This window comes from Amblyomma mixtum, chromosome 6, assembly GCF_055824585.1.
Source record: "Amblyomma mixtum isolate Tamu chromosome 6, ASM5582458v1, whole genome shotgun sequence".
Classification (NCBI taxonomy): Eukaryota; Metazoa; Arthropoda; class Arachnida; order Ixodida; family Ixodidae; genus Amblyomma; species Amblyomma mixtum.
The window spans coordinates 117917124-117944261 of NC_143017.1; the positions used below are offsets into that span (position 1 = coordinate 117917124).

The 27138-nt window shown below is 48.5% G+C and overlaps 1 protein-coding gene across 5 annotated transcripts in view; it reads left to right on the forward strand.

The window, feature by feature from the left end:
• Positions 1-27138, forward strand: part of Dgk (diacyl glycerol kinase 1) — a 453430-nt gene that overhangs the window by 73747 nt on the left and 352545 nt on the right. For 3 of the 5 annotated variants that reach the window (XM_089548936.1, XM_089548938.1, XM_089548940.1), the window contains exon 2: positions 27052-27103. The exons of the other annotated variants lie outside the window; for them this stretch is intronic. The gene's annotated coding sequence lies outside the window, so the exon portion shown is untranslated. The remainder of the gene's footprint in view (positions 1-27051; positions 27104-27138) is intronic. 5 annotated transcript variants of the gene reach the window in all.

A 27138-nucleotide genomic window follows, 5' to 3' on the forward strand; every position in this document is an offset into this window, starting at 1 on the left:
CGGACAACCTTCGCCCTTTCGGCGTCCGAGCGGCCACCACCAATGGGGCCGCGATTAAGGCGATGCCGCTCCTGCTCTCGGCTCCTGCGGCGGACGACTATCGGATGCAACGCTGTCCCTTGCTCTCTTCCGCAGGAGAGTGAGCGGCATGGCAGCGTAAAGGGCAGAGTAAGAGAGCAAAGGGATGCATACTCTCTCCCTTACTCTTGAAAGAGAGTGATGGGAGAGTCATACCCCCTGTGTTCTGGGTGACCGCACTAAGGGCTCACATGATTTGCATCATCAGACTGAAGGCCTCGGAAGGACAACCATGACCGTTGCTCATCAGTGCCGCGATGCCAGCGCCGTCGTTGGTGGTGGAGACTCTCATTATTCTGCCTTGAGACCGTTGTGGAACACAGAGACTGTCCACACTTGGCCAGACTTAGCATGGATGCTCCTGAATTTGTGCCTGGAATAACACTTAGAAACCTGCTTCGGGTATTCTACGGCGTATCTGCACACACAGTCGAAAGTACTACCTCCCGGTATGATATAGCGGCGACAGTGTACACACAGCGCCTTCAAAGTCCAAAGAACGGGAATATTTCAACCTTCTTCGGATACAGGTAGCCGACCGAAGGAGGGCCATAGCATTCAAAAGCACGTGTCCGTGCCTACTTATGGGTTTTATTTTATCGGACTTTGAGGAGTCTAGAAAGCTGCAAGTCGTTTATTTTAGTTCGAATTAAGGCACCGATTGGACCTTCAAGAAAATGCTTCATAATTTTGTTTTTTCGAGTTGTCTTCTCCAGCCAAAATAATCTAATTCTGCGAGCGTTCACATACGGAACATTACTTAGGTATCAGTATTAGACACATTTAGCGTACCGTGCACAGTGCTACCATTACCGGTATCGGCGTACAGGGAGACCGCGCGCAGCCAATGCGCATGCGCAAATCTCCTTGACGGCGCCAGATGGCGCCACGTACCAGGCAGCTACGCGCGCGCCTGCAGCATCGAGACCAATCAGCGCGTTCTCACTGGCGGTAGGCGGACCCCCGGAACTCCGGTAACGGTAACGGTAGCACTGTACACGGTATGCTAAACCCTCCCCCATCCCCACACCCCCACCCCGCTCCAAGCAGTGTCCCCGTTCAAAAGGGTGGCAGAATGCGAGCGTACCCCCCCCCCCCCCCCCCCCCCCCCGTAGCCACCAGTAGTAGTAGTATGCTAAAGGTGTCTATTGTAGGAGCCGCTACCAGTTCTTTTATGCAACCACGACCAGTGTCGCGCAGTGTCACGTACCATCACTGCGGCCGCTAGTTTGCTGTGTCTCCTGTAGCGACATAACGCACCAAATGATGCCCCATCTGAACGACAAAGCACATGACGAAAGCGGCTTTCGACCCGACTGGTTGTTATTATTAATGTGTTATCTCTCCTTGCTTCCCTGTTTGCCGTTTGTGTTTTCGCCATTGAACAGCTGGCTATATTGTGGATAGTCTATGCTCTAAGGTGTTTAGAAAATGCCGTACGCAAAAAAGAAAATGCGATGGCCGAGTGGTCTCAGGTGTCATTTAACCGAGTGGCCTAAGTGTGGGTTCGAATCCAATTCGTACTAACTTTTTTACTTTTTGGCTGTTCAATGCACTTCGGATGGAAAGCGGCATTGGTTTCGGCGTCATGTTCGGCTCGGTTTCGGAATGATATTCGGCTGAGATTGGGATGAATGAGAGGCAAAAACCAAAGTTGATTTGCTTACTTAGTTCAAATCCGAATGTAGGCCTGCGTCACGCATGGTCGCTTTCCGCTAGCCCGCTTTAATGCGATAGCGTTATAGGCCCCGTTGTCCAGAAAATCCGGTGTTGTCGGCGTCGGCGTTGTGAGTGCGAAATCACGGGAATGGCTCTGGCAGGTGGTTCTCAGACAGCAACCTAGGAGGCAGACGGGCCAGGTCACATGACCTTGCAGCGTCATCACAACCTGGCCACCAGATTGTGAGAAAACTGCCCGCCGTGCATAATGCAGTTAAATTAATGATGGGTCGCTTGGGAAGAGCAACTTGGTCCGCACAAGATCCGCCGCTGGGAGCACCTGCCATCGCAGGACAGTGGCGCATCGCTTAACGGCTGCACCACAGCGGCAGGAGGGGTATGAAGACTCCTAGGGACCTATGACTGTAAAGTCGAGAATGATCTTCTGCATACATGGGAATTAATCCATTAGGCTATCGCGTCATGACCTGAAGGCGGAGCTTTAGTGTCCCTTCCAATTTTTTCTAGCTGCACCTGTCAGCCGGGCGCCCGCCTTACCAATAGGCCATCCATCACCGATGCGACAGGAGCAGCGAGGAGGAGTTCGAGAGGGAGAGGGAGAGAGCACGGGCGACGTCGGCAAAGACGCCCGCGTGATTTCGCCGAACGTGCCGTACAGCCATACAGTAGAGCTCCAGGTGTTCAATGACAATTCGGAGTGTTCCCTCTACGCCGTAGGTAGTCCACAGTAGAGCTGTAACGCATAAAATTCATTTATTTTCAAAATTTTACTAGCCTTGGTATTCTCTTGGACAATACAGCAAAACTTCGGCTTCATCGATACTACGGTCCATTTTGTCCTGCAAGCTGACTCGTTGTATAACCCTTACGCTGTCGCAATATATTTCAGAACCTCTTTCGTCGCTCAAGAGATGTCTATTATAGACGTCGTTGTTGTCCGCTCTAGTGAGAACAAGGAAACGAACGAAATAAACAAAAGGCAACGGGCACACTTCTCAGTGACCGTTGCGAAATAGCCTACACTGGGGTTCGGCTTGCAGCACCGGACTCCCCGAGCTCTCGAAGGCGCCGCTCCGGGAAACGGCTTCGATCCCCCACCGTTCCGTGCTCACGGGCCGTGAAGGCGACTGTTCCAATTGAGCTCGCGGCCACCGCCGCGCCCTCTTTTTTTTCGCCTTTTTCTTTTCTTTTTTGCTGTCCTCGGTGCAGTTTCTCCCCCCACCTTCTAGATTTCTGATTGGGCGGCGAATCGGTCGCGCCCTCCGATCGGTCCTAGGGCACGCTTGGCGCTTCTCTCGAACGGAAACGTGCCTGCGAACCGAACGCGCGGACCAAGTGCGCTCGGTTCATGAATGGCCCGGGACTTTAGAGAAATCCGCGGTGATTCGAACTGTAAGCGCCAAGATTGGGCAGTCCAGATTTCGAGCTGTCTGCAAGAGCTTGCGTAGCGAGCAGGTGCAAAAGAATAGCGTGAGGAGCTTTCGTCGTCAGGTTTTAGCGGTAGGGCTCCTGAAGCAGAAAAATAAACTGGCCGAGTCTTTGCAAACTTTCGTGCAGATGACGACAAAATGTGGTAGATTCACTGGCTCATCGCGGGGCTTAGAGAACGGCGAAACTGTGACGCGAGGCGAAAGCCCGGATGGCGTCCAAAAGTCCCAGCTTTTTTCGGGAGCTTATAGCGCAGGATCGCGTGAACGTAACGCCAGCGGCGTCTTGCCCTCGTTCCAGTCGATGTTGCCACTCTGCGTCTATTATGCGAGTCATATTGTTGCGTTTCGCTCGCAGTCTGCCGCTCCACATGCCTCCGAGGGCGGCCTTTCGTGCCTCTCCGCTAGCAGTTCATCCCAGCCTCCCGCCCCCTACCGGCGTTTCTGATTGGCTGCTTCTGAATTCGCTCCCACCTATGCCTAATCTCAGTAATTCCTTGAGGCACTGCTATAGCTACGGAACGTAAAGAGGCGACCTTCATGCACTGCAGAGTGCACTGCCACTGCAGGCAAGACGCCCATGCCGACCGACCATTAGAGGAGCTTGAAGGAAGACGTCATGTTGAGAGAGGTGGTTGAGAGAGAAGAGGTGGTGCACTGAGTGTCAGATTCACTGTCTTCTCGCAACCGCATGGCTACCTGCAAAAGCCCTTAATTTATTTCGCCTTCGTTAAATAAATTAAAAGCAGACATTTTGCATAACTCCAATTCATCCGTATGTACGGAGGCGTGCCGAAGTCGATAATGACGCAGGCGCGCCTTCCTTCGATTGCGGCGCTCAGTGGTCGGTGTTTGCTCCTCGTATAATCGGTTTAAGTCGCTAGACTCAGTCGGCCGAGGTACTTGTTTGAGAGCACTATTGAGGGCTTTGTGCTCGCTGCATCGGGAGAAAGTTCAGCGCTCTTGAACGCTTCATTACACACACCTCTACATATTTATGCGTGGTAGCGGGTTCGACATCATCAAGTAGAATTGTGCTGTTTTGAAAAAATAAATTGCTCGAAAAGCGCGGAGAGGAGAAGAAATGTGAAGCAGGGGACCGTATTTTTGTAAGGACCCTACTCCGTGTGCATGCTTTTGATGCTTCAGCATTCGCTGGCCGCAACTTTTAATAGCGGTTTTGGATATTGACTCTGTTTGTTAGGTCGCAACCATCAAAAGGGAAATCAGAAGGGCCCTTTGTGAAATACATAAGTTACTTTTCACAAGGCCCCTTCTTGCAAGTCCGGACGCATCCTTAGTGTGCGAAATTGTCACAGGCGTTACGTCGAAGTAGTAGTAAAGTGCGTTTATAATAGCAAGGGGCTACTTCGTCAGCCGGGCACGTCAGCACATGAAGGAATCTGGGGCTGAGGTAAGGATTGGGAGGGTGAAGTATGGGTCATTAATTAGTTTCTCAGGACTAGCGAATTTCAGGTCTGTATGCGCAGGCAGTCGCGGACGTTTTCTTCTCATGAAGTACAAAAAAAAAAAAACCTGTAAATTTCACTTTTCCTTTCTACGAGTTTTAAGGACTATTGACATCGACAAAGTCAGGTATGGACGCAAAAAGAACTCGTTGGGCCAGTTGCTTTCACGGGGTTGGAATGCGCACGCAGAAAAGAAAACGTCCACAAAGGGTCCCATTGACACGGTTTCAATAGTGACACTGCTGATACAGTAAAAACTCATTAAGGCGTCCTCGATAAATCCGTAGTTCTGCTCTGGACGTAGTTGTGTAAAATCCCCGACTAAACTCCCATTACAAGTCATGCGTTTGGTTCTGCTTGGGGCGCAGCGGCTTATCGCGGGTGTCTAGGTTAGCGCGACGGATAGCGGTTATACGTAAGCGACGTAGAGTGCTTAGCATCGACGTATAGCGGTTAGCGCTATACGTCGATGCTGTTATGGCGCAGCACGCGATGAGCGCGCTTGCATCTGCGTGCCGACACATCAGGACACTTGGTATCTTGCAGAACGTGCTGTCTCCTCACGTCCCCTGTCGCCAGGGGCGCCATCGTGCGCCCGCTTTCCCGCCATATCACGTCATCTACAGTCGCCGTCATCCACAGTCACGTCATCCACAGTGCGGTCCCGTTCCGAGCCGCGTGGATAGGCCTGTCGCCATAGGTATCGCTCGTTGTCAAGTGACTCAACTTCTCGGCAGTTAAGGCTCGCCGCGGCAAAGTTTCGTTTTCCTCCGTATGCCGCAGCCGCCATTACCACGTTGCTAGCTGGCTGGCGTCTCTGAGCGGCTGTGATTCGGCCCCGTCTGGTTGCGTTGTCACGTTATTAGGGTCGTCATGGATCGCGCACTTCCCGCGCGCAGTGCTTCGAGAGTGAAATCTCTCGGCAGCTTGTCTCGCGTCGGGGGCGAAGCTCCCAGTGTTGACCACCAAGAGAAAACTCAATAGACATTAAACAGAGTATCGAGCGTGGGAAAAGGAAATCTGTGGTGGCGTGTGAGAAGGACGGATGTGGAGTGTGTAACAGGAGTGAGCCTTATTCCATACTCAACATTCAGTTAGTGCAGCCTGCGAGGCTGCACTATCAGCTACGAGGTCGCCTCTGCGGCAGCCACAAATAACGATCTTTTTTTAGTATAAAGGTAATCAAAGCTTATGCATGCCTTAATAGGTCACTTCTCATTCTTTATCTCGTAAGTAAAAATATTAAAGCTATTTTAGGTTAGAGCCTACTGCCGCTGCGCCCGTAGATTTTTCGCGGTCTCTCGATGAAAGCATGAACAAGGGTAGACAGTATAATGTAATAATATGTGTGGTCTAACCTCCCAAACTGCACTCATGCTCTGACAGTAACCGTAGTGGGATGCCTCCAATTCTTTTCTAAGCCTGTTAACGAGCTCTGACATCGCGAAGGACAGGGTTGCTACTGCATCTCGCTCCAATGGAAATGCGGCCGTGTCAGCAGGGATTCGATTCCGCGACCTTGGGCTCAGCAGCCAAACGCCAAAGCCCCTGAGCCACCGCAGCGGCAGTTGCTGTAATCTCCTTCCAAATTCATATTCGCGATGTGTCCTCATCAGCTCAGCGAGCTGACGTAGCGCGTGTGTCAATACCTGCTCCTTGCTTGCGTCTGTATCCTCGCGCTGCTTATGAAGGCTGCTTACGAGGCACCATGAACGTACACCTCACCCACGGTTGTACTATTCGCTGTTGCAACCAACGTCCCAGAGAAGGGGAAGGCAGTGGTCGCATGAGTCCTCCTCCCCCTATGCCACTCTTCCCCAGCACCCACATCCCGGCTTCCCACTAATGCTTTCAGACTGCGGCGCCTTGCCTATGACAAGTATGCACGTCCTCTTCATCCACATCCATCTGCGGAAACTAATTAGGCTGAGTGGGTCCGCTCCCGGGGAAAGCCCATTAGGCAGACACTGGGTAAACACGCAGAGTCGCCTCGCTACGTTCGCCGGGCCGAGAGGCAGCGCAAATATTGAGGCACGAAAGGAGAGATGGGCAGCAGCTCCCGTCCAGATATGAAATCTCTCTTTCTATATTCGGCGCCTGGTGCTGCTGCTTCTGCGCCAGTAGCCGTGTGCGGTACACGGAGCGCGTAAAGGGGCGGAAAGTTAATTGATCGCACAGGCATGGCGCCTTTGTTATTTTTTTTGTTTGTTTGTTTCGGAACAAGAGAGGAATGGTAGGTATGCCAAAAGAAGGAGACGCTTGGCGAATCTATATAAAAATAGAAGGCACAGGGCGCTCGTAGTTTTGTCCCCAAAGAAACTCCTCATCTACTTTCATGGCGGTTCTGGTGTTAGGAGACGATTTTGAGAGATGTGCCTAAATGTGGGAACGTAAGCGAAGGGGATAGGGCTCGTGCAGTTACTCTGCTGCTTACATCACAAGAAATTTCCGGTGAACGCACAGTTCTCGCGTATTTTATTGTAGCGTAGAATACATTATTGAGAGAAGCATGCTAAACATCATCATACTAATACCCTTCCCGGGAAAGAAAAAGAAATAGGGAGGGGGGGAGAGAGAGAGAGAGAGAGAGAGAGATAATGCTATAGTCTTACAAGGTGGCGCTCAAATGTTCAGGCTCGGGCGCTAATCGCTAGCTCACGTGCGTCGCGTCGTTAATTTCAGAGAAGTGATTTGTTAAGGCGCGATGACGGTTACATTAAGTGGCATTTCGTTATTTGCTTTGGGACTCGATCGATATTTCGGCTCGAGCCGTCTGTCCGGAACGGCCTTTGCGCGGCCATGCTTTAATGACAAGAGGTACTGGTTAAACGTACGCTCCTTTTTTTTTTCAAATTTGTGGTAAGGGGTCGGAAGGCGTGCTAGCATTAAAAAATACCATCACCGATTCGTCCCCTTCGAGCCGACGGGGTTCGGCTGAATCTGTCATTATGGTGGGTCGATTCAATCGCGGAAGTTTAAATCGGCCTATCTTTTCCGCGACAAGCACGATACGTCGAAGACTGCGGAGAGCCGATTCAGATATTTTCGGAGGTGTTAGATACAAACTTTAGAAGCGTAGATTACTTGGTGGTAGACGGATGTCGTCGTGGGAATGACACAATAATGAATGAGTAAGTTGGTTGCTTCAGATGCTATCCTAACGCAATAATCCAAGATGTGAGAAGCGCATTGCTTAACTAATGCAGTACATTCAAAGTTCGCTCATTGTCTTGCAAATAATAAAAAAAATGCACTATAATGTTTAAGGAAACAGGATATGATGCAAGCATGTTTTTTTGGGGGGTGGGGAGGGAGTGTTACTCGTGGCCATTACACTGCCACTACAAGAAGAATTGGTCTTTTCTTTTCATGTAACATCTGCTGCGGAGTCATTACGCGCAGCTGTGAACGCTTGGCGATTTTTTAATTACGGATAACGACTCCGCGTTGTTGCAGGTGGCCTTGTTAAATGCACAACCGCACTATAACTACTCTACTCCATTCTAAAGCTCCAGCTACTTTAAACCAGGATTGATGATTTTTGTAGCATGCCCATGAATGTCATAGTGATACTAGCATTTGCATCTGGTAAGCAAGCTTGTTTGTTGTTTCACAAACGCGCGCACGCACACACCTTGAAAGGCAATAAATGTTTGCAAATTATTGCCCTTTCAGCGCGCATCAATTTCCATAAAGGTCACCTGGGAAAGTTTTAAATACGCGCCTCTGGTCTTCACTTCTGTTTTTCTCCTCGACTCGAGGTGCACTTTTTATCGCCTTGCTTTCCGGATGGTAGAAAAGCACCGCGTTGTTGAGGGATTAAGCGCCACCGAGCGGCCAATGGTCGAAATCATCGTAGTCACCATCATCATCATCATCCACCAAATGAACTTCGACATACGGCCGGTAATCTTCAAATGTCCCCAGTCTGCGCCAACCGTGTCCGCTTTACACAGGCGGATTGCCGGCGCTTATCTCTCCGTCGGACTTTTCTCTGCCAGTATTGGTTCTAACACTGTCCCTTTCTCAGACCAATGGCTGCCCGCTCCAAGCAATACATGACATGCCCAGATTCTTATTTTTTTAATGTCAGCCAGAATCTGGTGAATTCGCAACTGTCCACCAAAGCAGCCTCACCCTGCACCCCCCCCCCCCCCCCCCCTCTCCTTTTTCTTCTGTGCCCACGCTGCTTCAAAACCGAGATGTCCAAAGGCCAAAGGCCTCTCTCAAATGACACGTCGAAACGAGCCAGAGAGAGGAACGACGTATGTACGTAGCGCTCAACTGGGGTTCCCGCCTGTGCGACAGCGGCTCTAACCCTTGTCCTCGAGAGCCGCGCCGTCGCGTCGTTCCGGCTCGAAGGACTTTGAATGACATTCCATTTCCTGAGTCGACACCGAGGAACCCTCCCTTTCCTTCCCATACAGGGCCTGCTTAGTCGTTGGCATCAATGGGCCGGCCCAAGTGTCTCCCAATCGAGAATGCCAGGCTCGTCTCGTCTCATTCGTGGCAGGCTGCCTCTTTCGATTCGTCCGAGACGCTTTCAGTCGTTACGTCGCGCTTTTTCATGAGTCAATATGTCTTCCTTCGGACTTCCTTTTATTTCGTTTTCTTTTTGTTTTCATTCTCCCGGACTTCCTGTCTTATATCGATACGATGACATCAACTTCCGGAGATATATCTGCGCGCGGACTCGCCCTCGGCGTTATGCAATCGTGAGCTTGTGAATCCAAGCGAATAAATTGCTGTTGCGCAATTTCCTTCTCCGTTGCGGCACCTTCGTGTGCTCTTTCATGAACGCCTTGGGCCCTCTCCAGTGCTCTGCTCCTTACAATCCGCTGCTTCTATTTGTAGCGAAAGTGCAGCAGAAGACGAAGGGGACATGTGCGCACTATGTGACGTATGTGACTCGACATTTATGCACCGGATGCTTCACTTCGTCGTTAGGCGTGAACAAAGAAAAAAAAATTCATCGTGACGAAGAAAGCGAAATCTTTTCTTTGAAGAACGGAAATTTCCTCCGATGTTTGAGTAACCGCTACAGGATGCTCTGCTTAGAGAGGGGTAAGGGAGAGAGAAATGATCGTGTGGGAAGGGGAGGGCGGGGCGCAAAAAGAGGAAGGAAGGATGACAAGAAAGTCAGGATCGTCACTGCAAAGGTCACATCACATGGTTTTATGACGTGTGTCCCCCAATGGCTGACGTTGCGCAACAGAATTCGGAAGCTGCTTCTTCGGGAGACGCATTGATGTGGTTTCCTGCCTCTTGGTCACTGATTACGAGCTTGAATCAACGTGAAGTGGATACTGAGTAATGCTCGACCGTTTTCTTTGCTGATGCAGATATTCTGAAGAAATCGGCGGAAGCATTTTTCACGGGGTATGTGCCGTTAGTCACTTCTAAGTGGTCGTCATCAGCTCGATGGCTAACGAGGAAAGCGCATCCACGCATATAGCTTTCTTGCGTGATTAATTATTTATTATGTGGGCTTTGTTTTTTATTAATCAAGCTAATGTGCGAGCGTCCCTTCGGCCTCGTTTGTTTCTCTTATTTTTTTTTTTTAACCGTACTTAACCTCTTTTGTGGCCGCATTGTCTGTCCGTGCGTTAGTTAAATTTAGTTTCTAGGTTCTGTTCGCAGAATTCACTCTCACTCAGAGACGCTACAATATCTTCACATTTCCTAATCCCTGAATCATTTCAGCACACCGTAATCATGCTTGAAGAAAGCTTTAGAGGAAAACTTCGGTTCTCGCGTTCGCGTGGTTAGTACAGGCACGTCGACGTTTCAGCCGGTGAAAGCCGGGAACCGAAAGAAACCGCTGGGCTCTTTTCCGAGGTAGTCTCATTGTCAGGCATAGCACGTTTTAGCGGGTTCCTAAGGCGCTTTCCATGTAAAAGGCGCGCGCCGCCGGCAGATGCGTGGAACGGCAGTTCCGAGGTGCGGAGGAAAGAGAGACGGGTTGGGAGAATGGTGGAGGGGAGGGGGGGGGGGGGGTAGAGGGGTGATGCTCGCGACGTGCGCAGAAGCGCGAATGGTCGCACTGCGATGCGCGAACGGCGGCATATGTCGAGTCCGATGCACAACGCAAGCAAACAAGCTCTCGAGAATGCGCCCGCATAGAGGTGGATATATGCAACGCGCGACGCGTGCACGCTCGGAACTTGCGCGCGGTACTTTTGTTGTTCCTCCTTTCTTTTTTTTTTTTCCCCCCGGCGCTCAGAATTCTCTACCCGGCTGGTTTGTCGACGGTCTCGACAAACTTTGCCTGGTAGCGTGAAACATGTTACTCGTAAACTCCTAATGCTGATATACGTATCCAGCGTCAGCGCCGCCAAGAACATTTTTTTCTGCTTTTCGTATAGTTCCATGTTCGGAATAATCCGTCTTTTTTTTTCTTTTCCCCTTTCATTTTGCTTTCGTATAGGAAGATGTGGACATATGCAGTGGTATGTTGAGCTTACCGTATACCTCCAGCCCTATCTGTGTGCGCTCCGCCTTTTTTTTTCCTTTCAGAAGCCGGAAGTGACTTTTCGACTTTCCGGAAGGACCTTGGGCGTCGATTTCGGCGTTCCTTTAAAAGGCAGGAAAGGATGCAGATTTCCCTGCGCTCCCTTCGCAAACACGGAGCGCTTTATAACATTTCAGCAGCTCCGTAGACCTGTACCTCGTGCTGTAATCGCATCTTTTTTTTATGCATTAGGAATTCTCCTTTAAACGATGCACAGAACTGGAGGTATTCGAGAACGCGCTAATCGATTTTTGGTTTGCTTACGCAGGCTTCTGTAGCAACCCTTGCTCGTTCGAAAAAGACGCTAGATTAGTTATACGCCTCAAATATTGCAAGCATGAACGGAGTCACAATGAAAGTAATTTCCATCGCCCCCCTCTACAGCGTTTCAAACCCGGACTCGCTTCGGGAGTTTAGCAGCAGAAGTTGTCATTTGGTGTGCTGCCTATAGGCGCCCACCATCATGGCGGACGGTTTGCGAGAAGTGGCGACTACTCCTGTGCAACTATGCGAAAGCTGTGGAGTGAACGTTTGGCTTGGTTAAGTAAACATTTTTAGCAATTTTCTGCCCTATTCGTTCTTGTTGTCTCTTTGCTGCTCTTCAGCACCGCCTAGGACACCAGAGCAGGTGACACGACCCTTGCTTACCAGCTGTCAGCCCTTGAACCAAAAAAGGAATCATTACAAAATATAGTGTATGGTTGCAAAAGGTCTTATTACGCAGCGAATTGCCGTACACGTCCGTTTTTCTTAGTTTTTTTCTTTCACTGACAGCCACGCAAGAGCGATTTTCCGAATTTCCTCATCAACGCATCAAGTATAATGAGCGTCCTTTCGTAACTCTCTGAATTGGCCACGCAGACTCCAGTAATTCCTGTCGCGGACAGCTGAAACCTTCGCTTCGAGCGTTGCGTGAGACTCACGACGTCTACTGTATCGTCTGCCAGGTCGAGTTTGTGTAACAGATTGGGAGCAGAATTGGCAAACCTTTGCCTGCGCAAGACCGGCTGATTGAGAACTCGTGCATTTGATGTTGCCTGGCTAGCTACTGTAACTTTCAGCCAACTACGTATCGAGCCTACGCACCAGCATCCTCCCGACCCAGCGTCAGCTTCTTTTGACTATGTGTCCGCACCGCGTGCCGACACACGGACACTAGGGTCAGAACGTATGCACAATCAATGCTCTTCATCATCAGCATCATCATCATCTGTTCATCAGCATCATCATCATCATCCTTTCCTTTTTTCTTCCTTTTTTTGACAAAATTTTAGAAAAACTAATTGAAGTAAGGTTGTCTAGTTATATTGAAAAATTTAACATATTGACAGATAGTCAACACGGCTTTCGGCGCGGACTATCTACAGATACTGCAATAGCGTCTCTCATAGATTACGTTAGGCTAACAATTGATAAAGGAATGTTCTCAGGAGCAGTTTACATAGATTTTAGCAAAGCATTTGATTCCATTGATCACTCCATCTTGTTTCACAAATTGGAATCTTATGGTATCACTGGACCTCCCCTAATGCTCTTGAAGAGCTTTCTCTGTGATCGAGAGCACATAGTCTCTATTAATGACCATACATCTAACATAGCTTTAATTAACAAGGGTGTTCCACAGGGCTCAATTCTTGGCCCTGTATTGTTTTTACTCTACATTAATGATTTACCATCCTGTTTAAAGAATTGCAATAGTATACTATACGCAGATGACTCTACCATGCTATCATCGCACCAGGACATTAATCAGCTGATTCTTAACCTACAGAATGATCTTAATTCTCTTGAGCGTTGGTGCCACATTAACCGCCTGTCCGTGAACGTCACTAAAACTTGTTTTCAGATTTTCCATCCCCCTCAGAAGTCATTGCCCATCACACCACTTCTGTACCTCAATTCTGCTGCTATTTCGCCGCAAGATCGAGTTTCTTTTCTTGGTGTTATCATTGACCCTCACCTAAAATTCAATCATCATGTAGCTGAAACGTGCAAGAAAATTTCTTATGGGTTACGCGCACTAATTAAAGCCCGAAGCTATTTTCCAGTCCAAACTTTATTATCTCTTTACTACGCATTCATCCACAGCCACTTAAACTACGGTATCTCATCTTGGGGTAACGCCTATCATATTCATCTCTGGCCTTTAATAAAACTGCAAAAGCAAGCCATGCGCATCATAACCAATACCCCTCGAATGTCACCCTCCCGCATTTTGTTTATAGATTTAAACGTTCTACCTATCTCGGCCCTTTATTTTTACAACCTTGGTATCCTATTCTTTAAGATTCTTCATCATTATCTCCCGCTAAGCATATTTTCTCCCGGCACGATCATGAGCAACATCGTCACACGTTTTGCGCTGCGTAATAACTTTTTACTACCTAAGGTCAGAACTAACTACGGGAAACAATGCCTTCATTTTTCATCCGTATCATTTTGGAATTCTTTGAACATAGACATCAAACAAACTAATACGCTTTCTTTATTCAAGGTCAAACTAAAGCTTTTCCTTCTTAATTTGTGATTTTTTCTGTTATGTTATTGATTCTATGTATCGCGGCATCTGTGAGTGTTTTATTTTACATTATCGTGCATTACATTGTTTGTATTTAAATATTTCAGTAACTAATATTACACTATGTGCTTATATTTATTCTGTTTTGTCGCTAATTAATTTGTTGTGTATTTTATATTATGTTGCATATTGAAATTTATTTTCATGGGAGGTCCCGCCCGCGGTCTTGTACCATGGGACTTCTCGCTGTATACGCTTGTAACTTTTATTGTATTACTCAATAAACTTTCAACTTTCAACTTTCAACCTGACTACGCCCACTGCAGGGCAAATGCCTCTCCCATGACTCTCCAATGTAGACGCACATGAAGTTAGCATCCATGAGTATCCCCCATTTCTTGTGTGTCCGTCCTATGCTGCGCCATAAATTTCGCAACTGCGCCGTAACAACTCGCTTCTGACTATCACCATCGTTATTTAGACCTAGGCCTACCTGATGCTGCGGCGGCAGCACCAGGGCCGAAATATTAAGAGTGTTCTTTCTCACTTCTATTCCATTTTATGCGAAGCATATTACTAGAGCTACACTACAGCCCGTCGAGCGCGGCGGTGGAGCTACCATTGACCTTTAGCGTGACCACGTGACACCACGTGACAACATGACGTCACAGCAGAGGAGAGATGGGCTGCCGGCTCGCGCGGTCGGCCGCGGCGGTGGAGGCTCCACATCAGAGGCGCGGCGGCTGACCATGTGACAACATGACGTCACAGCAGAGGAGAGATGGGCTGCCGGCTCGCGCGGTCGGCCGCGGCGGTGGAGGCTCCACATCAGAGGCGCTGCAGCTGACCACGTGACGCTACAGCAGCGGTATAAAGCTGAGCTTGCCTCGCTCTCCGGGCACTTACGAGGCGGCCAGGTGTTGGGATGCCGCCTAGAAGCAGGGCTGATTTGAACGAGAAGCGAAAGCTTCAGCGTGCCACAGAGACCGATGAAGAGCGGGATGAACGTCAACCAAGGAAAGCCATGTATTACCAAGCCTAGCCATCAATATGCTTCGCATCTGACTAGGCTTAACCTTAGCTAAGCCTCAGCCATTTTTTTTTGTTTTTATTCTCTGTCATTAGCTCAAGCGATGCCACGGCTTTGCTATCTTCGCGATCAGCCAGTCGGAGCTGTGGGCGATAAGGATTTGATGCCCCAAAGGATTTGTTGCCCCAATTCGTGATTTGATGCCCCAACGGCCAGCGCCGACTAAGCTGACGAAGACGAAGCTGACGAAGCTCGGGTTGGTGCCCACGAACGCTGGTTTACTGAGCAGCACTGTTCCAAGAAAGATTGTGGCCGTCCACATTAATTGCTTGAGTCGCCTCTTTACAATTTCAATAAAACGGAAAGTTGAGCTAGTTGGTACATACTGCTGGAAAAAAAAAGCGCTGAGACGAGGGACAAAGAAAGAAGAAGACAACAGGACCTGCGCTGACTATCAACTGGAAGTTTATTAGAAACAACATGCAATATATACTCCTTCGACAACCAAGAGTACATGGCAACACCAAAAGCCATAGTGGTACATCAATCACCTGAAGAAAGATACTTTAGTTCACAGTCATGAACTGTTACAGAGGGGTGCTCACGCACGAGTCAATGTTTGTGTGAATATAAAACGCTGCACTGATTTCCCTTGTTAGTTTATCTTTGCGTTTGAACAGGATTCTAGTTTCACTAAAAATGAGGGGTACAGGCCGTACAGGAAGGTACTTGAATACCCTCCTACGATACCGCAACACTTCTTTGAAAGTGGCTCCGTCCTCAAATTTAGCCTTGCATTACAGGAACTGTCCCCGGAATAACCAACCTGATTGTTCTGAAAAATCATGACCCCCATTTTTAATCAAGTGAAGTGATTTTTAAGTGAAATCAGTGAAGAGTTTCATATTCACAAAAACATTGACTCGTTTGAAATTGACATTTGACATTGACATGAGCACCCCCTCTGCAACAGTGAACTAATGTATCTTGGTTCAGGCGACTGATGTATCACTGTGGCTTTTGGTGTAGCCATGCGCTCTTGGTTGTCGAAGGAGTATATTTTGCGAGTTGTTTCTAATAAACTTTCAGTTGATAGACAGCGCCAGTCCTGTTGTTTTCTTCTTTCTTTGTCCCTCGTCTCGGGACTTTTTTATGCGAAGCATGCTACTTTAGCTACCACTTCAGCCCTTCACCGTGGTTATGCGCCTCCAAATCACGCGATACATGACGTCACACCACGTGTCACGATGACGTCACGACAGTAGAGAAACGGGGGCCCACTCGCGCCGTCGCTGTGGTTGTGCGCCTCCAAATCACGTGATACATGACGTCACACCACGTGACACGATGACGTCACGACAGTGGAGAAACGGGGGCCCACCTCGCGCCGTCGCTGTGGTTGTGCGCCGCCAAATCACGTGATACATGACGTCACACCACGTGACACGATGACGTCACGACAGTGGAGAAACTGGGGCCCACCTCGCGCCGTCGCTGTGGTTGTGCGCCTCCAAATTACGCGACACGATGATGCTTCGCATTCTCCAGGCTTAACGAAGTTAAGCCTCAGCCATTTTTTCCCAGCAGTCTCTACAGTTTATTTATTTATTTTTTTATTTATTTACTTATACATACTGCGGTATTGCTCAAGACCACGGCAGGGCGGGTACATAGCAGCGTGATTACAGGGTGGCTACAAATAATAAGAGTGAATTATTTTCGGTGCTCTTGAAATGATGCTAGTCAGTTCTTTGTAATTACGTCGTTAATGAGGTTACGCCAGTCATCTATAGTTCGTGGGAAATATGAGTACTTAAAGCAACACAATGGAAGGAAAAGAATCGTTTTAATGTACCAGCCCAGCGCAAAGCAGCGAGTGATTCGTAAATAATGCGTTGAAGCACGCCAGTGCAAAAAAAGTTTTGCAAAATAGTCTTGAAAGGTACCAAGGAATTAAAACGCCATGCACCGCAAAATGATGGAGCTCGTGTGGGCGACGTCAGAGCGCTGCACGCAATAATGAAACCGGGGCTGAGGAACGAAGAAAGGATGGGATATAAAAAAAATAAAAGCAAAACCTTTCGAGGACGTGGATGAGACAAGCCGCTTCATTAAACGTGTAACACGATCGCGCATGCTTGAAACGTCACTGCTTTCCTTCTTCTTTACGTCTTTTCCGGGCCTTCTGCGCGTGGGATCTAGGCGCGTATGTGGGAGGTAGAGAAACATTGCAACGAGAGCGGCGTGAAGCGTTTTTGAGTGCTTGAAATTGGATCTGCCGGTTCGTCACGAGGTGGCACCACTCTCTCTCTCTCTTTCTCTCCATCCCCCTGCCTTTCTCTCTTTCTTTTCAAGAGCTAGCATCGAAGAGCAAACGCAGATTATTTTCAGTGTAGACGGACGCTTGTGTCTGACAAAAATAAGCCGCTTCTCGTCGCACGGCTCCCACTCCTGCTGCCTGATACCTACAACTGGGTGTTGCCTTAGCATTCCTTCCTAGTTTTGACACTCCAGTTTTGACCAACGCATGACGTCATTACCTCTTGAGCGCGTGTAGGTGCGGCGTTGTTGCGTCCAGCTTTCCAAACTTGCTTATTTTCGGTGTGGTACTGTCGCGAGCGGCGCCTGCAGGAACATGTCGATCTAATCTTCCTCCACTCTGACAAGATAGCGCCATCTGTTCATGTTCCCGGCGTCATTTTCACCTTTATATTTACTCCCTATTCTCCATCGTACCGCATATGTGGCAGGTCCAGTGTATCCACGTTGTGAACCGTACAGCTAGATACCGAGGGAAGAAAAAGCCTTCTCACATGCAACAGAAATGTACTTAAATTCGTCAAATACTCTTCCCGCATGATTGTTACGCGGGTGATGCTGCATCGCACATAAGGGAAGATGTACCAACGAGCGACTGCGGGAGCACACGAGATATCTGGAATATGACACGGCCAGCCACTCGGCCTCACGCTGCAACAAACCCGATCACGCCTGCGCAGCGTTACTCAATTACTGCAAGGCTGTAAACAGGTGCACTGAACTGAAAGCACCAGAGATTCCGTTTTCTTGCTAACCTTTAAATCCCCTCACCCCCTTCCCCAGTGCAGGGTACCAAATCGGGCTCTTCCGGTTAACCTCCGTGCCTTTCCTCCTGCTTCTCTTTCTCCTCATTCTTCTCCTCCTCCTCCTCCTCCTCCCGCATTCTTCAGAGAGGCCATGCATAGTCAGCACACCGCCCTTGTGTGCGCACCAAACAAGACTACATTCTGTTAGGGCGATATTAGCCTTTCATTTCTCCCTGCTCTCTTTTCTTCGCGTGTTTTTATTCGGTCCTAGTGATCTGTGTTTTTTTTTCTTCCTATTGACGCACCGCGTCCTTTATAAGATGCTCGTGTTGTCAGCTCAGAAATTCGTTCGGTTGTTAGTGCACGCGCGTGTGTTGCCTTTCTTTGACCGTCGTCATTTTTCGCGCCTGAATTTCGGCTGAATCAAGTAATCGGCATTCGCATAACAATTGGCGGCACTTCTACATAATCTGATACAACTCAAGAAGGAAGCGGCTTCTCCCCGTGAATGGACCACCTTCCAGCCAATGGCGTCGGCCGAATCTCATGAACCTGCCAGCGTGACAGTGCAGGGAGCGGCAGATGAAAGGGAGTGGTCTCCTTCCTCCATGGTCGGGAATAGTCCCTTCCCTGCGTTGTCATGCCAGCAGGCTCAAGAGAATCGGCCGACGCTATAGGCTACAAGGGGGTCCTTTGACAGGGAAAAGCCGCCTCGTTCTTCAGTTTTATCCGACTATAGTGCGCTTGTAGTTGTTGCATGGTCGGACAGATAGAGTGCGCCACCGCGCTGATGTAGAGCGGAGGAGCGCGGATGACGATGACGATTACTATTATGATGACGACGTTACATAATGTTCACAGAAAAACCGCAGAAGGTACATCAGGCTGAAATTTTTCCACAGATTTATTATTCGAAAACTGGCATAAACCGCGAACAATATATCCAGAAACCTCATTATATCTCAAAGCGACTGGACCACTGCTTCAAGGTCAGGGAATTTTCTTGCAAGGGTGACGTCTTGCGTTATTCTTTTTTTTTTTGTTAGAACTGTTCGAGACTGGAACAGTTTGCCATTGACCATTGTATGTATCACATCTAATGATACATTTTTCCTTGCACTGCAATAATTCTTTTATTATTTATTTATTTATTTATTTATTACAAATACCTCAAGGGCCCTCGGGTGAGGGCGTTACATGAGGGCTAATGAAGTCTGTACCCCCGCCTGCTGTAATGCCCTGCGGGGCGATGCAGGTAACTAGTAGTAAATAAAATAAATAAATAAATCGTTCGTTCGTTCGGCGCTTCCAAAGGCTGTGCGGCCTTAGTGCTTCAGCTTTGCTCTTACAACGAAGCCACGACGAGTCAAAAGAAAGTTCGGCTATGTCGCCAACGGCGCCTTTAGGTAGACGCACACGGAGATGAGAGAGCAGCTTAGGAGGCCGAACGCGTCGCTAATGCTGAACAATAATGGGCGAGCGGAACGGCGCGTCAAGCACCGAAAGCAGCGAGGCACGCTGAGTGCGCTTCGTAGCATGAACAAGTGAAGCGTCTGAAGGCGGCGGCAGTAAGCGCCAAAAGCGGCGAAGGACGCCGAGCACGCTGTGCAGTTAGAACAGAAGCGGCTCGTGGCATCGGCTGTTTTAAGACGTGAAATCAGCAAGGGCGACCGTGCGCACTGCATTAGTCGGAGAGCAGAAGCGATTGCAAATGGCATCACGTCCAGCAGCCAAGGGATAGGTTCATACGCATTTATAAAGTTCGGCTACCGCGATCTATGACGCGTCGTTGGATGTGCTACACCTTTAGTGGAATACAGTTCGTGCAGCCGCGGCGGCTCAGTGGCTATGGTGCTCGGCTGCTGACCCGAGAGAAGCGGGTTCGATCCCGACCGCGGCGGCTGCATTCCGAGTTTGAGTCGCATTGGGATGTTAAACCCCATAAAACCAGGCTAAAACCAAACAGTTCATGCTTACTTGTATTCTCGAGGACGGCGTGCTCGGCATGTGCCATGTTCGACCTCTTGCGTTTGTTCACAATAGTAGAAGCCTCATGTGGAGGTGGATAGAAGAACCTTTGTGCGCAACACTGCAAAGCAAGGCAATATGCTGGCTGTTGAAATGCTCGCAACACAATTTCTCCACTGTCACGTGGCGCTGACAACACGCAGGGATGTCGACGACAGACTGGCAGTATGGCGTGCATATCGCCAACGCAAACGATTTGTTTTTGGGGTAGCCTCGGCAACCCAAACAGTAGGAAGCAACTCGGAGAATTTGTCCGTCTTCAGGAGCAGAATGGCTGTGTCTCTCGGCTGCGCTTCGTTTAAAGATCACAGGACAATTATCGAGACCCTCATAATGCTCCTACATAGTCTCGAACAGCCACGGACACTGCAGAAGCTGTTGGCATGGCCGCGACTCTTTCGGAGAGACCTCTTCGCGTCTGGCCAATGAATTTTGATGGAGGCGTAATTCTAGAGGCCTGTGTACTGTGCGATGTCAGCGCACGTTAAAGAACCCCAGGTGGTCGAAATTTCCGGAGCCCTTTACTACGGCGTCTCTCATAGCCTGGGTCGCTTTGGGACGTTAAACCCCATAAACCAAACCAAACCAAACATACGATTACACCAAACCTCGCGTGGCAAGCAGAACGCGACAGGGTCTGCTGTTGGCGGCGATGAGCAAATAATAGGGAAAGTAAACAAAACTCGTACTGATAGACATAACTGGAACTTGTCACAGTTGCCCCCGCTTTTAATCGCCGCCTGTCCATAAAGCAGCGGCAAAGATGGCGCTGCCGTCGCTATCCAACCTTTATTCGAGATGTTTGTAGCCAAATCAGCTCTGGGGACGTGAACGAAGCTTAATGCAGATGAAGAAAAGAAGGCATTCTTTAATGAAAGATGGAGATGTTAGCCAGATAATATGCCTCTCAGGCTACTCCAGATGATGATGGCAGCATGAGGTAATGATAATGCACTTTAGCTATTGTAATGTGCCTGTGACAACACGCGAGTACATACGCGTGGGCGACAGACGGGCAGGCTGTAGTGCTCATTCATTCCATTGTGCTGGCATGCATAGAGAGGCGCACTGTGCTTGCACTGAAAGCCTTGGAAAACGGACGAATCGATGGATTCATTGTTTGTGCCGCCTGCCTTTTACTGGTGCGACGCAAGGTGAAGAATCAGGAGCAGAGCTCGGAGCACCTTTTGTGCGTCTCCTTCTCTTCCGCGGCACTTTTGTTAGCGTCGAAAATGCAGCCGCTCTGCGTCAAGAGTTGGCCGAGGACACGCAGTGTTCCGGAGAGGAAGTCGCGGAATAGGTTCTGACAGGAAGCAACAAGTATTGATCGGTGGCCCACACATCTGGTCAAAGCGGGGCGTGAATAAAAGAAAAAAACTGATTGCCGCGATAGTGGTTGCTCCTTTGTCGCGGCTTTCGAGAGTCTATGCATTGACTGGGCGCCATATAACTCAAGGCTACAAGACGACCGTATGACAAGATCTGTCATCTTAGCCTTTTTATCGGGGTAGCCTTATGAACGTCTTAAAGTCGTTGTGTTGCGTTGCGTTGGGTCGTGCATCCCAGATTTATTATCTTTTTTTGCCGGTGGTAACTTGACGTTGTTATTACGGTAATGTGTCATGTTGTTGCTGTTATCGGCAATTTAATCATAGTCCTTCTCCATGTAACGTAGAGAGAGCAGTCACAGACGCAGGATACTTCCGTCTGTGCCCAAAATTCATGTAATTTCGTTGCTGTTGTTTAATTTCGGCTCACATTTTCCTCATTTCTGTTCTTTTCATTATTGCTCTTCAGCTCTCTTTGTTATTTTTTGTGCTTTTCACGGTAACGCTTTCGGTCGTTATCCGCTCGTAGCCGTGCACTGATTCATTTGCGCAAATTTGGTAAACTTTGATGCTTTGGGGGCGGCGCGCTAAAGTTGAGCTAGGTTTGCACCATGTACTCATATCACATCCAAAATAAATTTCCATGCTTACTGCGTAGACTACGCGGTTACGAAGCAGCCTTAGCGCACATTAGAATGCGCGTTACTGTTGGGGATTGAGCGCTATCCGGCCTCGACAGGATCCAATGCCACGAGGTAACCAGAAGTCTTTCTCCTCGGTACACGTGCAGAGCTGTGACCCTGGGTCATATAGCTGTTGCTCTCGTTAAAAAAAAAAGAAATGAGAAGACAAAAAATGAGGGATCCGAAAGAGGTATACAGGGTCTGCCCTGAAAGTAATGAGACAAGTCTCGGCGGGAAGCGCGCACGCGCTAGATCAGGAAACCGGTTTTGGGGAAAGAAGGGCAAACCTTCAGCTTCACAATGCGACGAGCCCAGTTGTCTGCGAGCAGGCGAAGCGAGTAGGCCTGTTTGAGCGTGTAACCATGTTTCGTCGCTGCGTTGAGGAAACCACGGAGCGAACGTTGGAACAGCGCTACACGGTGAAGCTTTGCATTAAACTGAATAAGTCGCCTACCGAGACATTCGACGTCATCAAGGTAGCATGTGGGAATAATGCAATGTCGCGGTCACAAGTGTTCCAATGGCACGAAGCATTTACAAACGGCCGGGGCGACGCTCACTACAAGCATCTGGGCACCCGTCGATGACTGTTATGGACGGTAATGTTGACTGTGTGGTCCTGAACGTCTTCACGGCCGTTTGTAAATGCTTTGTGCCATTGAAACACTTGCGACCTGGACACTGCATCATTCTCGCATGCTGTCAAATCTCTCCGTAGGTGATTTACTCAGCTTATTGCAATGCTTGACCGCGTAGCGCTGCTCCAACGTTCGCTCCATGGTTCCCTTGACGCAGCGACAAAGCTACACGCTCGAACAGATCCACTCGCTTGGCCTGCTCGAAGCCAACTGAGCTCGTTGCAATGTGAAGCTGAAGGTGCCCCCTCCTTCCCACAAAGGCGGTTTCCCGATCTTGAGCATGCACGCGCCACGCCGCGACTTGTCTCATTACTTTCAGGACAGACCCTGTATATCTCTAGCGCTTTCCTCGTTTGGTGCGAGATGCGTAAAGAGAAAGGAAATGCTTTTGGCACTCGTCGCTGTTCCCGTGGCTGCGATAAATTCACCACGTCGAAGCAGCTGCCCTCGTGGGCACATCCACTCTCAGGAGAAGGTTTCAGCATAGCGTACACCGCTTAGCTTTACCGCGACAACCAGTTGCCGGTGCGTATGCGCAGATGACCCCGAGCAGTCATGTGCACCCTTGGTTTCCCTGCTGGTAGCCCGTCGTAGCAATTCGCACATGCACTGGATGCTCGGGTCGTATTAAGCGGTAAAGCTAATCGATGTACACTATAATACTTAGGGGTAACACGAGAAATGGTAAAACCGGCTCTTAATAAGGAGAAAAGGAGATTTCACCGCGAATCAAGAGCGCAGTTCCAGGTTCCTCCTCTCAAGCACTTTGCGCTTTTTTATTTTCTTCTTCGCGGTGAAAGCTACTTTTCTCCGATTTATGAGCAGATTTAACCATTTCGCTTGTTCCCTATAAGGACGACCCATACTGTCTGCTACGCTGAAATTTCTATCTGATTATGCGCCACATGACAACCGATTGGATTGGATTGTAAAACATTTATTGCGTCGAGAGCAGGTTGTAGGAGACACGTACTAGATGGTCGCTAGCCCATGGCTGGCGGCAACCTCATTGGCCCGCTCGGTTGCCCGTACTTGAATCTTGGAGTCCAAGCTGACCAGCACGGCCTCCCACCGCTCGGGAGAAGGGAGCTGTGTCAACTCCGCCTGAGGCGGATCATTTGCGCAGTTCCACAAAGTGTGATCGTATGTGGCCCTTTCACCACATTTATGGCAGTTAGGGTCGTACTGGCCAGGGTACATGAGGGCAAGTACTGTCGGATTCATGGAGTGTTCTGAAGAGCGCTTCTTTCTACGTTCGCCATGTGCCTTACATCTCGCGCCCACCTGGGCAACTTGCAAATATGGTGAACTCGGGAGGTTTTCTGTTACGACATACGACGACACCAACGGCTTGTAGCGCGGATTGTGTACCTCATAAAGTTGTCGTCGCAAAAAAAAAATATGCAGAGAAAAACGTGCTCCGACTGATTGCGAGAATGAGAAAAAGCCCAAGAGAGCGTGCATTGATTAAACTTTTATCGCGCACGAGCCTCCCCGCGGAGGGCACGGATGAAAGGGAAAGAATGAATGCCAGCGCTGCGGAGAAAAAAGAAAGAGAGAACGCCTGTGTGTGCCGCCAGAATTGAGTCGCTCGTTCCTGCTTTTCCCTGGAACGAATCTGTAAAGCGGAGCGATGAACGAGGCACTGTTCGCAGCTGGGCATGGAAAGTTTCTCAGCAGTGATTTTGCAAACTTGAACGGGGGGAAAGCGAGGAGACGAACAACTTATCACGCGCGATACGGGAGGAGAGGGCTCGACAGTGGGTGCGAAGAAAAAGACGAACAAGCAATTAGACGCTCCATTTGAGCGCAAAAGGGGTGAACGCGGGGGTTTTCCCTTTATGCGCGGGGCATTCACACTGCCGTATACACGGGACACGAAATGGTCAAAAGAAAAAGGAAAGTAGGAATGACAGAGCGAGAGACTAAAGAAAAGAGGAGGCGACGGTGTGGGTGTGTTGACCGCTGCCGTGCGCGAGCGCTGTCGTGCCGGGACGACGGCTGTGTCCGCGGCGGCCGCATTGCCTTTGTGCGGCGGGCTGTTACGTGGCCGTGATATTTGTTGGGTCATCGATTCCTCCTGCGAAGAAGGAGCCACGCAAGAGTGGCGTCGTGGTGCGCGCGCAATCGATATGCCCCCTCGCACCCCTGCTTCCACCGTTTTTTTTTTTTTTGGCCCTCCTCGATACAAGTGATGCAGGTTGTTTTTCTCTTTGCTGATTGTTGTGTACGCGGGGCGAGGAGAAAGAGACGGCGACACAATTGTCCCCGCTCCGCTGTTTCAGAGCGTCGCGGCACGGCGGGCGCAGCGAAAGTCGTTTGTAAACTTGCGACATCGTTTTACCCTCTTCTCCTTTCCTTATCTCTCCTTTCTTTTTGTGTGCGTTTTTGCTCCGCTGTGAATGTTCGGTTTTAAGCTTTGGTCAAGCTGTGCAATGCACGTTTCGTGGAACCGTCATTGTGAGGGCATCGTGAATCATCCCGAGCATTTTTTTTTTCTGTGGGTGCATCTGTCTTCGAGGAACTGCAAGCGCTTTTGGTAGAGAAAATAAAAAAGCGCAAGCGCTCCAAAAGAAGGATTCTCATGTGTGAAATAGAGAGCGAATGGGTAGAGCCTCTCTGGCAATCGATCGATCGATCGATCGATCGATCAATCAATCAATCAATCAATCAATCAATCGATCAATCAATCAATCAATCAATCAATCAATCAATCAATCAATCAATCAATCAATCAATCAATCAATCAATCAATCAATCAATCAATCAATCAATCAATCAATCAATCAATCAATCAATCAATCAATCAATCAATCAATCAATCAATCAATGCACGTTTCGTGGAACCGTCATTGTGATGGCATCGTGAATCATCCCGAGCATTTCTTTTTTCTGTGGGTACATCTGTATTCGAGGAACTGCAAGCGCTTTTGGTAGAGAGAATAAAAAAGCGCAAGCGCTCCAAAAGAAGGATTCTCATGTGTGAAATAGAGAGCGAATGGGTAGAGCCTCTCTGGCAATCAATCAATCAATCAATCAATCAATCAATCAATCAATCAATCAATCAATCAATGAAAATGAATATGAGAGGAAATGATTTAATAAGCTATATATCAAATCAGTTTAACGCTCTCACATCTAACATCTTTACTGCGCTCACAGTCAGTGCTGCTCAACTTGGGCTTCGTCATTGTCTACACCTAAACGAGGCACTCAAGGAAAAAAAATGGAGAGAAGTAAATGAAATACAGGAATGTAAAAGCTTTAAGTGCATGTTTAAATGTTCCATGCAAGTCTTTTTAATACAACACAACAAATAATGAATGTAATTTAAGTTCTCCATGCGTTCGAATAGAAATTTTTAACTGAATTTTGCCCATTTCTTACAATACATGGCTAGAATATGTAACGCTATGTGAGTGAGAAAAAACGAGAACGAGATGCTTCGAAAATGCCAATAAACGCGCATGAGACTCGGTGAAGGAGTCATGGATGCGCTCTGGTAAAGAACGAGTTTGTTTGTTTGTTTGCTTGTTTGCTTGTTTCATTGTTTGTTTATTTGCTTGTTTTACGTGTACTGGAGTCCGAGCACCCAGCTGTGAACCAACATTGAAAAATGCTATTTAAATCAAGAAAGAAAAACGATAAATAAGCTTTAAAGCACCAGGTTGGGCTTGCAACATGCAGTACGTACTAGTAACGCAGCCTAGATATGTCTAATTTGTTTTTGTTTTAACAGTGGAGAGGGAGAAGACATTATTTTATAGCATAATTAATCACAGCAACGACGTAGTAGTAGCACCAATAAGTACAAGTGACTTACACAATCAACCGCTGGTGCAGGACATAGGCTTATCGAAGTCCAGGTTAGAATCAGAATCATGTTTATTTAACATCATGTCGATGTTGGGTGCGTCGACAAAAAGCCAGTGAGAGGCTTGACGATACTGACGCATCCCACAGAGACATTGCAGTGGTACACAACATCAGAGCACTTTCGAAGAACAAACAAGCAAAAAAATGAGGTAATCGCGCATTGTAAGCTTTCAATATTCCATACTCATTGGACTCTGTGGAATTGGCTCAAATGGCTTCTGCTTGGTACGATAGTACTGATAATATGGAATCATGATGAGTACCCGTGTCAGCCCTCATGATCCCCGTGAAGCACAAACTTTTTTTAATTGGTACTTGCATTCACATTGGGAAGAGGTCAGACTAGAGCTTGATGTTTTTGTTTTTAGCTCTGAAGGCTATGAAGACGACCGACTAGAAGTTGCCTCTGCACTTACACCCCATTCCTCCTCCTAATTCCCCAATTGTCATTCCTCTCTTGAATTCATTCATTCATTCATTCATTCATTCATTCATTCATTCATTCATTCATTCATTCATTCATTCATTCATTCATTCATTCATTCATTTGAAATTGTGTACGAGCGGCCTTGGCCGAGGGCTCGTACAATGCTAATACGTCATTGTTCGATATTCGTGAGAGGCACATAATTCCCTCGCATCGAGATGCATCTAATTTTTGCTGTTAAAAATTGCTCAGTTGTAGGAAATACTAAGGCGGCAATATTTCTTGCTTTGCAGGTCGCCCCTGGCCTCTCCTGGAGACAAGTGAAATCTCAAGCAAAGCCGGTTGGTAAGTTGACGCACTTCACCACGGTTATTCGTGAC